The sequence below is a fragment of the Salarias fasciatus genome, chromosome 9 (assembly GCF_902148845.1).
Source record: "Salarias fasciatus chromosome 9, fSalaFa1.1, whole genome shotgun sequence".
Taxonomy (NCBI): domain Eukaryota; kingdom Metazoa; phylum Chordata; class Actinopteri; order Blenniiformes; family Blenniidae; genus Salarias; species Salarias fasciatus.
The window spans coordinates 21287814-21300626 of NC_043753.1; positions in this window are offsets into that span (position 1 = coordinate 21287814).

A 12813-nucleotide genomic window follows, 5' to 3' on the forward strand; every position below is an offset into this window, starting at 1 on the left:
CAGTCAGCTGTCACCAACATCGGTGCTAAATGTGAAGAGGTACTGGCCTGACTTGGGCTAACACTGGCTTTAAAAAATGTATAGCCCTGTTTCTGATCAAAAAAAAAATACGGCCGACTTTCCCACTGTGAAGATATTTGTAAGCTCCCGTGCTCTTGTAGTTCCTCATGGCTAAACCATCCACACCCAGGGATAGCTCAAAGTAATTAAAAATATCACCATACATGACTGGAGACCACTTCCGCATGTCATCCTCCCACTCTGTTAAAAACCTCGGATGAGGTAGAGTTGTTCCATTACAGCTTTTAAGAGAGATTTTAGTTTCTTCCCACTCCATTTTCTCGTTTGTTTACACCGCAGTTGTCGCTAACCTGAAGTGCAAACAAAAAGAGGAAGTCCCGCCCCTAGAGAAATGGGCGGGCCTAAATAAGGTGAATAAACAAGAGACAAGAAGAAGAAGACGAAGCGCGAGGATTTTGAATGGGACACCACAAGGATCTGTAATTAGTCCTGCATTATTTAATGTAATGATAAATTATATTTTTCAAAGTGCTAGTCCAGCCTTCGGAAAATCCCTTTTTGCAGATGATGGTGCTATTTGGTACGGTGGCAGAAATGTCAACTTTTTACTGAGGCAAACTCAGAAAGCATTAGATCAGGTAGTACACTGGGCAAACGTGGGGTTTTAGAATTTCTACATCAAAAAGTAATTCTACGATTATTGGTTTTAAAAAGAAAATTCCTAAAATGACATTGCACTTATAGAGACAGCCACTAGAAAGGGTTAAGGTGTTCAGATTTCTGGGTTTATGGATGGATGAAAGGTTGACATACCACACACACATCGGAAAGACTGTAGACAAATGTGAAAAAATAGTTAATGTCCTTCGAAGTTTGGCTGGCAGTGATTGGGGAGCAGACAGACAACATTGCACTTGGTTTATAGAGCAATTATAAGAGCAATATTGGATTATGGCTGCTTTGTATTTGGAGGAGCAGCTAAAACTACCTTGCAAAAGTTGGATATTGTACAAGCAGAAACCCTAAGAGTTTGTTGTGGAGCATTTCGAACTACACCTATACCTGCCCTTTTGGTTGAGATGGGGTAGACCCCTTTAACACTTAAGACGAGAAAATTGGGACTCCAGTACTGGGTTAGATTCGCCGGACTTAAGCATAAGTCTACTCCCCTACACCTCCTTTTATTTTTGTGGCCTGGTCTGTTCACTAATATGGTTTGGAAAAAAAGGGGGAAAAAAAAAAAAAATGTATGTATGGTTCTGTAATTTTCTGTGTTGGTTGTCGGCTCTGTTTTGGTGTTGTCTAGATTGGGGGTTTGGGATTGTTGTAGGTTGCGTGTGGTGCGTCGACAACACTGTTTTGTATTGTGACTTTGTACATAGGTTGTGCCGCCCCCCCCCCCCCCCCCCCCCCCCCCCCCCCCCCTTCCGTTCTCCCTCTCTTTATCTTCCTCTCTTTCTGTCCCTGCTCTCTGAGCGTTTCCGTCCCGGTCCTGTCCGGTAGCCATGCCGGATGCCAGCTTTAAATAAAGGCAGCAGCAGGAGGAGACTCAGTCTCATCCTGCTGCTAATATTAAAATCTGTTCGGATAGTAAAAGGCTACAATCATACAATATTGCACGCCCCAGCTACCGAACAGGACAAGGGAAAAAAAAAAAAAAAAAAAAAAAAAAAAAAAAAAAAAAGCATAAGTCTACTGCTAAATGTCTTTTGGAAAACTGCTGGAAGTTTGAGAAGAGCAGTGGAAAAGAGTCCTTTCTAAATTCTGTCTGTAAGATGGCGAGGAAGATGAGTATAGAGAATGGAAGAGTGGTGGGATCAGTGTGGTCTCCTGTCCCATTCTGGCTTCTGCCAGAACCTGAGGCTCAGCTGGGTTTTGTGGGATTAGATAAAAGTCAAGTAAGTGCTCAAATAAATGAATTTGTGAAGAATAAAAAAGATTCTTGTCATATTTTCACAGATGGGTCAAAGGATCCCTCTTCTGGAAAGGCAGGTTTTGGAGTTTATACAAGTAACAATAAAATTAGCAAAAGTGTGCCTGTTTCTGATCATTTATAAGTGTTTACTGCTGAGCTGTTAGCCATTCGTTGGGGCTTAGAATGGATTGAAAGGAACAATTCGGAAGCGTCTTTTATATATATATTCAGATTCTGTGTCTGCCTTACAGGCGGTCTCTGCTGGTCCAGCTGGGGCTCGGGCAGATGTCATTTTGGAAATGTTGAGTTGCCTTCATAGAATAGAGTCCATGGACTGCAGTGTAATATTTTGCTGGATCCCATCTCATTCAGGGATAGAAGGAAACGTAGCAGCTCTTGCTAAACAGTCACTTGTATGTAAGGAAATTGAGTACAACTTCTGTTTGTGGAAGATGGAGTGTTTTAGTATTATCAAAAGTGCTGTGCAGAAGCAGTGGCAAAGGGAGTGGGAAACAGAGACCAGGGAAGGCATTATTTTAAGTGTCAACCCATAGTGCAGAATACCAGGTTTGTTTAATTTTCTTCTAGAATTAACCAAGTAAAAATAACCAGATTAAGACTGGGGCATTGTGGTCTTGCAGCTTGTTTAAATGTAATGGGAAAGCACCCAGATGGGAAAAGTCAATGTGGGAAATTAGAGACTGTTTCACATGTGTTTTTATCTTGTGGTCAGTGCTCTGCAGAAAGAGAGGCTTTGTATAAAGACCTTTCAAAGCTTAAAATTACTGTATTTTAAATCAAATCAATCTTTGCCAATAGAATAAATTCACGAGGCAGAAAAGATTATTGCAAGATTCCTTCTTTCCATCAACCTTCACCCAAGAATATAAAGTACTGCGAGTAATTCTTTGAACAGAAGAGGGCAGCATTACACTGGATTTGTGTACAGCCTGCCGGAAAGGAACAGAAGAAGAGGAAGAGGAAGAAGAAGAAGGAGAAGGAGAAGGAGAAGGAGGAGAAGAAGGAAAATGAGTAATGGCGGCTGTGTTGCTTTGTCTGTGAGAGGAAATATTTCATCTCCTGCAGCAACAATGAGTTCAGTTCAGGCTTTGAGAGAGTTTATCAAGCAGCGACTAACTGCTGCTGCTGGAGAAATATTCACCGCGTTTCAACAAACAATCGTCCAGTTCGAGGAGGAGATTTATCGACAGAGAGAACTTCTGGAAATCAACTGGAAATCTCAAGTCAGCTTCCACAGAACAGGTATTGAAACGTGAGAATGAACACATGAATGTGACTGCTGGAGGATCGTTACATTTATTTTAAAGCTGGCAGACAGAAACGAGGCTGCAGCTGCAGTTCTTGTTCACAGTGAAGTAACAGAAACCTTCAGTATTAAACAGCGTCTGTATCAGAAACGGAGGAAACGCTATTTGAACTGTTTACAAGCTGAGGAAGTGATTTATTTACACTCAATCTGAGCTAACGCGTTTGTGCAGATTTTGCGGTTCACGTTCATAAAACAGACATTTTTCAGTAAACCGTTTAGACTAATGATGCGTTCACGTGATGCTCGGAAAAAAGTCTGAACCATATCATATTGGAAACTTCCCACAAAGATTTCAAAGCCCAGACAAAGGCTGTGTTCGAAACCGCATACTGCCTACTACATCCTTCCATACTCATACTATCCATCCTGCATCCTGCTTACTCAGTCCATCAGACAGTATGCAAAGCGTTTACACTCCAGCATACTACATAATGCATTGCACTCCTCCCCGAGCCGAAATCGACCTGCGAAAGCTGATTTCACTTTAGCTCTAAACTCTTCAAATGTACAACTTCATCGAGATTTTTTTTTTAAATTAGGCGACAAAGTGATCGTTTAGAGGCCGACTATGTCGTTTATTTGTCCAAATACCAGCCGGTTATGATTTTGTTCGGACGAATTCGGCGATATGTGAGCCAGCCGCGGTGAGCGGCTCCAGCACGGAGGTGTCAGAGAAGCAGGAGAGAAGCAGAGCACACACAAACCCCGGACCCGCCACGGGGGGCCCCCGCCCGGCACGGCGCTCAGCGCCGTGGCCGTGGCAGTCGGGTCCCCCGACCCGGCGGCCCAGCCTCCAGGCCCGGTCGGGCTTTGGTGGCGGGCGACCATGGATCACGCCGCCGGCCGCCCCCGCCACTCCGACCGGCTCCCCGCCGACCCGCTCGGCAGCGGGACTGAGACGCGCGGTCTCACCCAGCGGTCCTACGGAGCGGGCCCGCCCCGGGCGTCGCACCGAGTCGGTTCCGGAGGTCCGGTGGCGGCCCCCCGGTGCGGCGCGGCACCCCAGCGGTGGGCCCGCCAGCGAGCTCAGACTTTCTCACACCCTCCGGGGCTCGACCCAGATCGCGGGGCCAGCCCCCCGACCACACCCGCCGGCCGCCAGGCGGCGCAAGCTCTGTCTGGCGCAACCGCTGTCCGTCACGTTGCATCTTGGGCAATTTCAGTATGAGTAGTGAACACACGATGTATACTCGACATTTCTGGCGAATGCAGTATGCATCCGGGAACTTCTCGCATACTCAAAATCGCATACTGCCAGTGTAAACACACTGCATACTCAATAAGTTAGTATGAGTAGTAGGTAAGCACGCGGTTTCGAACATAGATATATGTAGAAACACTAGATGGCTCATGCGCGAACGTCGTCACATGGCGGCCATCTTGGTACAGGGCCGCTCACTCACTCATCACATTAATGTCAATTGAGCGTCAACTTTGAAATAGCTATAGATTGCTCAATTTTCAATCGATTTTCAAACGACTTGGTTTGTTATAAACGTCAGACATGTAGGCATTTAACTGCATGCAAAAAGAAAAGTTGTGATATTAAAATTTAGTCTGCATCATAGCAACGTAACTTTAGTAATGAATCAAAAATGTCTGTAACTCCATGAAGAATTCAGTGAGTTGATTATTTTAATTAGTGTAAATCACTCACCTTCCCTTAGATTACACAGAGCGCCCCAGAGTGGTCCACTGTCCTAAGATGGCCGCCAGTGAACGACGTTGCTGACTCCGCCTTAAGGCATCTAGTTTTTATATGATATCTATGGTTTCGAACACAGCCAAAGTAATGTTGCATCCTACGGAGCCCCCTAGGGGACATATTGTAAATGTTGGTTTTTTCCTCTGTTTCACTTTCTCTTCTTCGAGTTTGTATTTTTTTCCTCCATGTTTGTATTTTATTCCTACGTGTTTATTTTTTTAACGAACACCTCTGTCTTTTTTGCTGTTGACTCTGTATTTTTTGCTTTTGACTTTGTATTTTTCTCCTCCGAGTTGTTTTTCCAACACGCAGTGCGTGTTCGGTCCAAGCAGTCTATCAGTGTTGTCAGTACCTGATCCGTACCCGGAACATGATCCGTACCAGACGCTTCTGCGCATGTGCCCGCATCATCATGACATGATTTACGGCGAGACAGCTCGTTACGGCAACTCTACTGGGACAAACTGTATTAAGGCGTATGTCCGTTTAAAGTTTAGCAAAATTACCTACTTAAAAAAAACGATCTGTGTGTGTGTGTCTAGTTTAGAAAGATACATTTATCCTGTTATCTCACACAGAAATGATCATTTAAACATCATATATTGAAAATGCCATCAAACTAAACTCTAAATGGTGAAACAAAGCCAGGTCATTTTATTTGTAAAGCCCATTTTTACAAATAATTTGTCTGAAATCGCCTTACACAGCATCATAACAACATCCTCTGCCCTTATACCCTCACATCCATTGAGATAAAACTCCTAAGAAAACTCTCGACCAGGAATAATGGGAGAAAGCTCAGTGTGAGCAACAGAGGAGAGATCCTTCAGCCAGGACGGGCACACGATCAGCAGATGAGACAGACAAGAAAACAGTTTACAACACAGAGTATAAAGAACATGGAGACTGCTGAGAGGAGCTGAAGAAGGCAGGTTATGGTGAGAGGCAAGGAGGGAGAACATGCCAAATGAAGACTTTAATATAATGTTAGCATACTCAGTCACTCTAAGGAAGGAATACATTATGAAAATTATTTATTATACAGTAATTGTTTATTTCAAAGGTTTGCTTGTGATTAATTTAATGCTTGTTATTGACATCACCCACACTGTTTTATCACTTTCTTTGTTATGTGGACAGTGTTATCTGACTAAAGCATGGGCTGCACATCTTCTTTTATTGTGAAAAGATGCTTTAAAAAGAATGTAATTAGGGCTGGACAAAATTTCGATAGCAGTATATACCGCGGTATATTTTTATTCAATAACGGTGATATGAATTTTAAGCAAATGTTCGATATAGTGCATTACAGTATGCGTTTCACAATTATTAACTGCTGTTCACGGCGCCGCTGATTCAAGCCGAACAGAAAGCGCCGCGAGAGAGTGATTGTATCTTTTCTAAGTTATCAATTTATGTGTCAATTAACTTCTCCAGAACAGCGCAAGTTCATGTTTCTTCAGCACCGCTTCTCAACGGCTTGTGGTCGCTAGGCAACCAGTGCTAACTATTAGCCGTTTGTAGCACATCCCGTCGATTGATCAAGAAACATTCATAAACAATATTACAGAAAATGCAACCAAAATCATGAACTGAAACATAACATATTCATCTATCAATCACACAGTTCTAACTCCCCCTTCTTGCCTGTAAAGAGCAAAAATAAAGTATTTTAACACCACAGTTCACATTCACTGACATCCGTGTGTTCCCGTTCTCGGAGTGTAATCACGCGAGAGTATCGCGATCCATGAACACACCGTGTAGCGAACGCGCCCTCTACTGGTCAGAGTGAGATACTGCCCCACAAAACAACAGTTCTCAGTCCACTGATGGCTCTAAATGCCACATGATCAATACTCGGCATGCACACCACAGCTGGCTGTCCTCAGCTCATGCTACAAGCTAAGCTCCACCGCGGCAAGTTTGAGCTCCAAAATGAGAACTCGTGATGTAAACGCTACTGAACAAAATAATAAATCGTGTGCATGAAATATTAATTCGTGGCTACGAATTAGGAATATCATTCACTGAACAGTCCAGTAAAGTCAGCATCATATTGACAGATGCGGACTTTCGGTCTCAATAACTCTTTAACAAAACATCAGTAACATACAAAGGGCGCCTCCATCCCATCATTGTGAGGTGGACTATATGCTACAAGCTCATTTTTATTATATGTATCTGTCTATCAAGCATCAGAAGCAATATTGATTTCGATTAGCAGCTGGTGGTGCTGCGGGGTTAAGGGACCGTCTACAATTTACAAGATGCTGCAACAGTGAAGACAAATACCACAAAAAAACAACAACAAAAAAACAGTACAGGAATTCGCTGCAGTGTCACCATAATCACTGCAATCTTAAGTAATTCTGTACTTAACCTTCGTAATTCTGAGCACTTTTATTTTTCTTCCTGGTTGAAGCACCTTTCTCTAAATCTACAAGAAAAACTGTGTTGCAGTTTAAAAGTTAAAGCTATTACTATTGAAAAGGTGAGTGTATGGCAGTTATTTCAATTCCCTGTCCCAGTAATATTTATGTTTGTAGTTGCTCACTCTTTTTCTGTTTATTGCAGTAATTCTGAGCACTTTTATTTTTCTTAATGGTTGAAGCACCTTTGTTTGAATCTATAACAATAACATAACTGTATTTAAGTGTAAAGTTAAAGCTGTTTATATTGAAAAAGGAGAAACTTAGTTTATTTGATAGTGATTTCATATTTCTTAAATAAAAGGTAAACATTTATTTTATTGTAGTTTTTATTTCTAAAATTGTATACTGGAGGAGCTTCCTGGATAGATAATTTCTAGTTTTACAGGTAGTAAATTATGTACATGATTCTTAACAGTTTTTTTGAGGCTTTTGTATTATTTATATCGATATCGGAATTATATCGTATCGACTGAAATTATGAACAATATCGTGATAAAATTTTTGGCCATATCGTCCAGCCCTAAATGTAATCATAATAGACTGTTGAATTGGAAGGCTTTCACTGTGTGTCACAACACACACTTCAGTTCAGCTAAATGTACCTACGGTGAATGGAGTCTCTCCTGGACAGTGAAGTCTGAGCCTCTGCTCTCCTCCTGCAGGCAGAGTCCCATTCTCCAGGGCCTGGTACCTGGCTCTCCACACTTGTTTGTACAAGTGTTTGAACACGGACTGCGTGTTCAAACACGGAGGAGAAAAATACAAAGTCAACAGCAAAAAAGACAAAAGTGTTCCTTAAAAAAATAAACACGTAGGAATAAAACACAAACACGGAGGAAAAAAATACAAACTCGAAGAAGAGAAAGTGAAACACAGAGGAAAAAAACCAACATATACAATATGTCCCCTAGGGGGCTCCGTAGCAACCAGACAGTTTTCCCATTTTTCCTTTCAACCCCAAAGGTACTTTCAGTTTTACTGAAATGAGCCGATTTTTTTTTTTTTTGAATGTTTCTGATTTCAGAGTGTCCTGTCCTGTTTCATCCACCCATCACTGTGAAACCTTCACTTCCATCACATCAGTGACTTTTGTCTTGTTTCCCTCCAGAGAGTCCACAGCAACACAATGGTAACCAGCAGACGAGCTCCAACCACTCTGTGAGAGACTTGACCACCCAGAGACTCACTGCTGCTGCTGAGGAAATATTCACCCTGTTTCAACCAACTGTGGTTCAGTACGAGGAGGAGATTGGTCGTCAACGCAGAATGCTGGAAATCAACTGGAATCCTCAAGTCAAGTTACACAGAACAGGTTTGGAAACGTGTGAATGAACACATGAATGTGGCTGCTGGAGCTTCTCCATCATTATGGCGCTGTGAGCAGACGTGCTTGATGGAACTATGACTACTTTTCCCCTCACTGGTCTGCCCAGTGAAATTGTGGAGGTTGATGTTGTTTGAAGAGGCATTTCCTGGCAACATTTAAAAGCAGGATGTCTCATTGTCCCTCCACCTCAGGTAGTGTAGTAAACAATTACAGTGGTATGAAAAAGTATCTGAACCTTTTGGAATTTCTCACATTTCTGCATAAAATCACCATCAGATGTGATCTGATCTTTGTCAGAATCACACAGATGAAAAAACAGTTTCTGCTTGAACTAAAACCACCCAAACATTTATAGGTTTTCATATTTTAATGAGGATAGCATGCAAACAATGACAGAAGGGGGAGGAATAAGTAACTGAACCATCACATTTAATATTTTGTGGCACCCCCCTGTGGCAGTGTTGGAGCCCAGGACTTCCGTCCGTCTGACTCCATCCGGTTCTTTGATTCTATGCTTGGTATGAATAATGCCAAAACAACTGACTTCAGATTATTACCGTTTATTGTAAGTATAGCCAGATGTAATGTTCAGCGCTGGACTTTTACAGGGAAAGATAAGCAGTATTTCGCCCCCAAAGGATCCTGATCGTTCATGAGACAGAGCTATTCTTCCCTTTTCTTCTGGGCTGGGCCTGCCCTGACAGATCAGCTGGACTCTGTTCGCAATTGGACAATTTGGTGTTGATGTCAGCTGCCAACCAAGAACTGACGTCCTCATCGAGGATGTTTGGAACACTCGTGTGTGAGTGTTGATATCTCCAGAACATGTGGGTATGTTTTAGGGGTGTAACGGTACACAAAAGCCACGGTACGGTACGTACCTCGGTGTAAGGATCACGGTTCGGTATGTTTTTCGGTACAGTGGGGAAAAAGTGAAAAAAGCTCACAAATGTACCAGAACATTTTTCCCAAGCTTTCCCACGCGACACATTATTGGCCCAGTTTACATGGTGTTTTTTCAATCCGATTGTAAACAATAGTATTAAACGCGAGTGTATTCATGTACAGCATACAAAGCATCCACAATGAATCCTCGTTTACAAGGACCCTGTGACATGCGCACAAAGTCTCACGAGGAACTTGCAGGTCTTCCTCTCTGCAGCAGCAGTCCTCAGCGCCAAGCAGAGAGTTTTTATCTGCTGATATCTGCTCAAATAATGTCCCAAAATCTCCATGATATGCTGCTGAAGGAGCGGCTGCTCCCCTGACCGCAGCACCGCCATGCGGAGCAGCACGTCTCGGTGTGAGCTCTGCGCCGCATGCCGATGTTTTCGAATTAGCCCGTGTTAACTTGTGACCAATAATGACTGAAACATCTAGTCGTTCTGGCGAACGTCGGTTATCAACAGTTACAGTGAGTGTATACGTTTAAAGTCTTTTGTGAGTCTTACTTTAACAACTGCTGTAATCAGCGTGTGTTTACACAGACCTCCGCTGTCATTCGTTAACACGGGAACCAGTTAATCCATAACACCAGCCGGCGATCGCTCGTATTCTGCTATGGAGCTCTTTATACAACTCGCTGTTGCACGATTTGGTTCCATCTCGCCTCTCCAATGTTTTTTATGTCGGGGTTTTGTATTAGAAAAGTGTTTTTCCACCACCGTGGCGTTCTCTGCTGGTTTTTTGACTGTGCTGCTTCCCGTTTACTGGCACGTCACACGTCACGCCTTATAAGGGAACGCACGCGGAACAAATACTCTCCCGTTTAATCCGCTCCGCCACACGCTGCAGCTCTCATTCCGCTTGTACTTTCTTCTTTGATTGTTCATGTTTGGACCTGCTTGTTCTACTTCTTCTTCTTCTGTGATAATGGTGGTTGCCGGCAGCTTTTAGGCTCATTACCGCCATCTAAGGTTGGAATTTTTTTTTTTTTTTACTCACTGGTGTATTCGTCGTGTGATTGTGTGTGCCGAACCGTGACCCCCGTACCGTGACGGTACGGGACGAATACAAATACCGTTACACTCCTAGTATGTTTACACTTCAGCAGAACATCTTATAAACTTGGAGCAGTTGTTCTCAGGAACAAGTGTCACAATGGCCTGATATGCAGTTAATCAAGCTGTTCCCTTTACTTCATTATGGCAGTAGTGATAATTTAAAGTATATACCCAACAGCAGCAATAACTTCAACCAGACGCTTCCTGTAGCTGCAGATCAGTCTGGCACATCGATCAGGACTAATCTTGGCCCATTCTTCTTTACAACACTGCTGTAGTTCGGTCAGATTCCTGGGATGTCTGGCATGAATGGCTGTCTTGAGGTCATGCCACAGCATCTCAATGGGGTTCCAAAAAAAAATGGACAAAAGTAATTGCGATGTGATCGTTTTTCTCCTCTTAGGGTGTTGCTCGTATGGTGCAGTGGCCTGAAAAGATGACACTGGCTACGTTTACATGCAGTCAATATTCGTGTTAAAGGTTGTATAGAGGATTTTCCACGGAGAGAGAAATCCAGTGACAGTTAGTCCTTTTTGAAATGCTGCGCATGCGTGACCCACACCCCCTCCTCCCCTGCTCTCTACGGAAGAACACCTCCTCCTTACGCAGAAAGTAGCATGTAGCAGCTTAGCATCATAGCACTAACACATAGCTACCAACGTGTCCTATTGAACAACACAAACACAGCGAATATGAGTAAAATCCTGCACTTGCGCCAAATCCTGTACCTGAGTCGTCCCTGCTCTCGGTGGATCAGAGGAGGACGGGGAGGTTTGTGTGGAGCTGCAGGACTGGAGCAGACGCTAGGACCTCACAGCTGATCTGTGTGGGCGCTGCAGCATGCAGGCGTAAACAAACCCACCCCCTCCTCCTCTCACTCTCCGGACTTTTTTATACAAGTCTTGTTATAAAGCTAGGGTTGGCAATTTGAATGAGATACATTTTTTTAAATACTGGTTAAAATGATCTTTATGACCCAATGGGAAGCAATTCATAGTGTGTTTTTAAAGTAGTTTGGAAAATATCCGCGATCTACAGCAGGAGTAAAACGGGAAAAACAGCAACCAATAGTCTTGAGGGGACACCTTTTTTTAAACCAATCAAATCCCTTCGCCGTTCGACCTGCCCCCTGCGCGTACATGTCAATGGGTCAATGGCGTGCACTGACCCTGGTTCAGTGCGCGCATAGAAGGACGGAGCGTAGTTGCAGAATGGCGGAGAAGAATGTTTGGGGCTTTACTTACCGTTGAGTGCGCCATAACTTGGCATAGTTCAAATAAAGAAAAATGAAGAAACGAAGCGCTGAGGACAGGTTATGCCAGGAACGCACTGCACTCGGAAGCGCCGCACGTGTCTCCGCTCCCAACGGGAGCTCCTCCAATGGGGTCGGAGCTGGGCGGAGCTAGCTAGGCGGAGCCTTGGGGAGATGCTACATGCTAACGCTAGTTTTCCAAGATCGCCAACCCCAGCTTTCAGATTAAAACATACATTGTTTGTGGCAATTGTCTCAAGTCTGCAGGTGAAAAGGTGTTGATAGCGGCAGCAGAACCTAGCATGGGTGGAGCGGGGTGGAGCGCGTGGGGGAGGGGGGTACGAGAAAGGCGTAGGAGCATGACAGTTACGCTACAAATGTAGAGAGGTAAGACGTGGTGATACGTTCAATGATGCGATGCACCGTTTTTTCAGTGAAAGAGAAGAAGTGAACGATTGTTACTTAAACTGTATCACAAGTAGTTCCTGTACTCAAAAGACCAAGATTCCTTGCGGAACGGTGTGCTAGCAGCGGTGTGCTAGCAGCGGTGTGCTAGCAGCGCTGACAGACTGCAGACTCCACTCACGTTTTCATGCTTTCCGTATAATCACTCTGTTGGGACGTCTTCAAATGACTGAACAGGTTTGTTGTGTTGCTGGTTTTTGAGGGCACCGACCGGCGACACATCCTGCACATCGGCTCAGTTTGCTGCACGTCACTTTGGACCCCAAACCACCGCCACACAGCCGGTGTGGAGCAGCCTTTCCTGTCAACAGTAGCCTCATCTTCAGAGGATAACGCCGAGGCATGGCTGACTTCATCTGC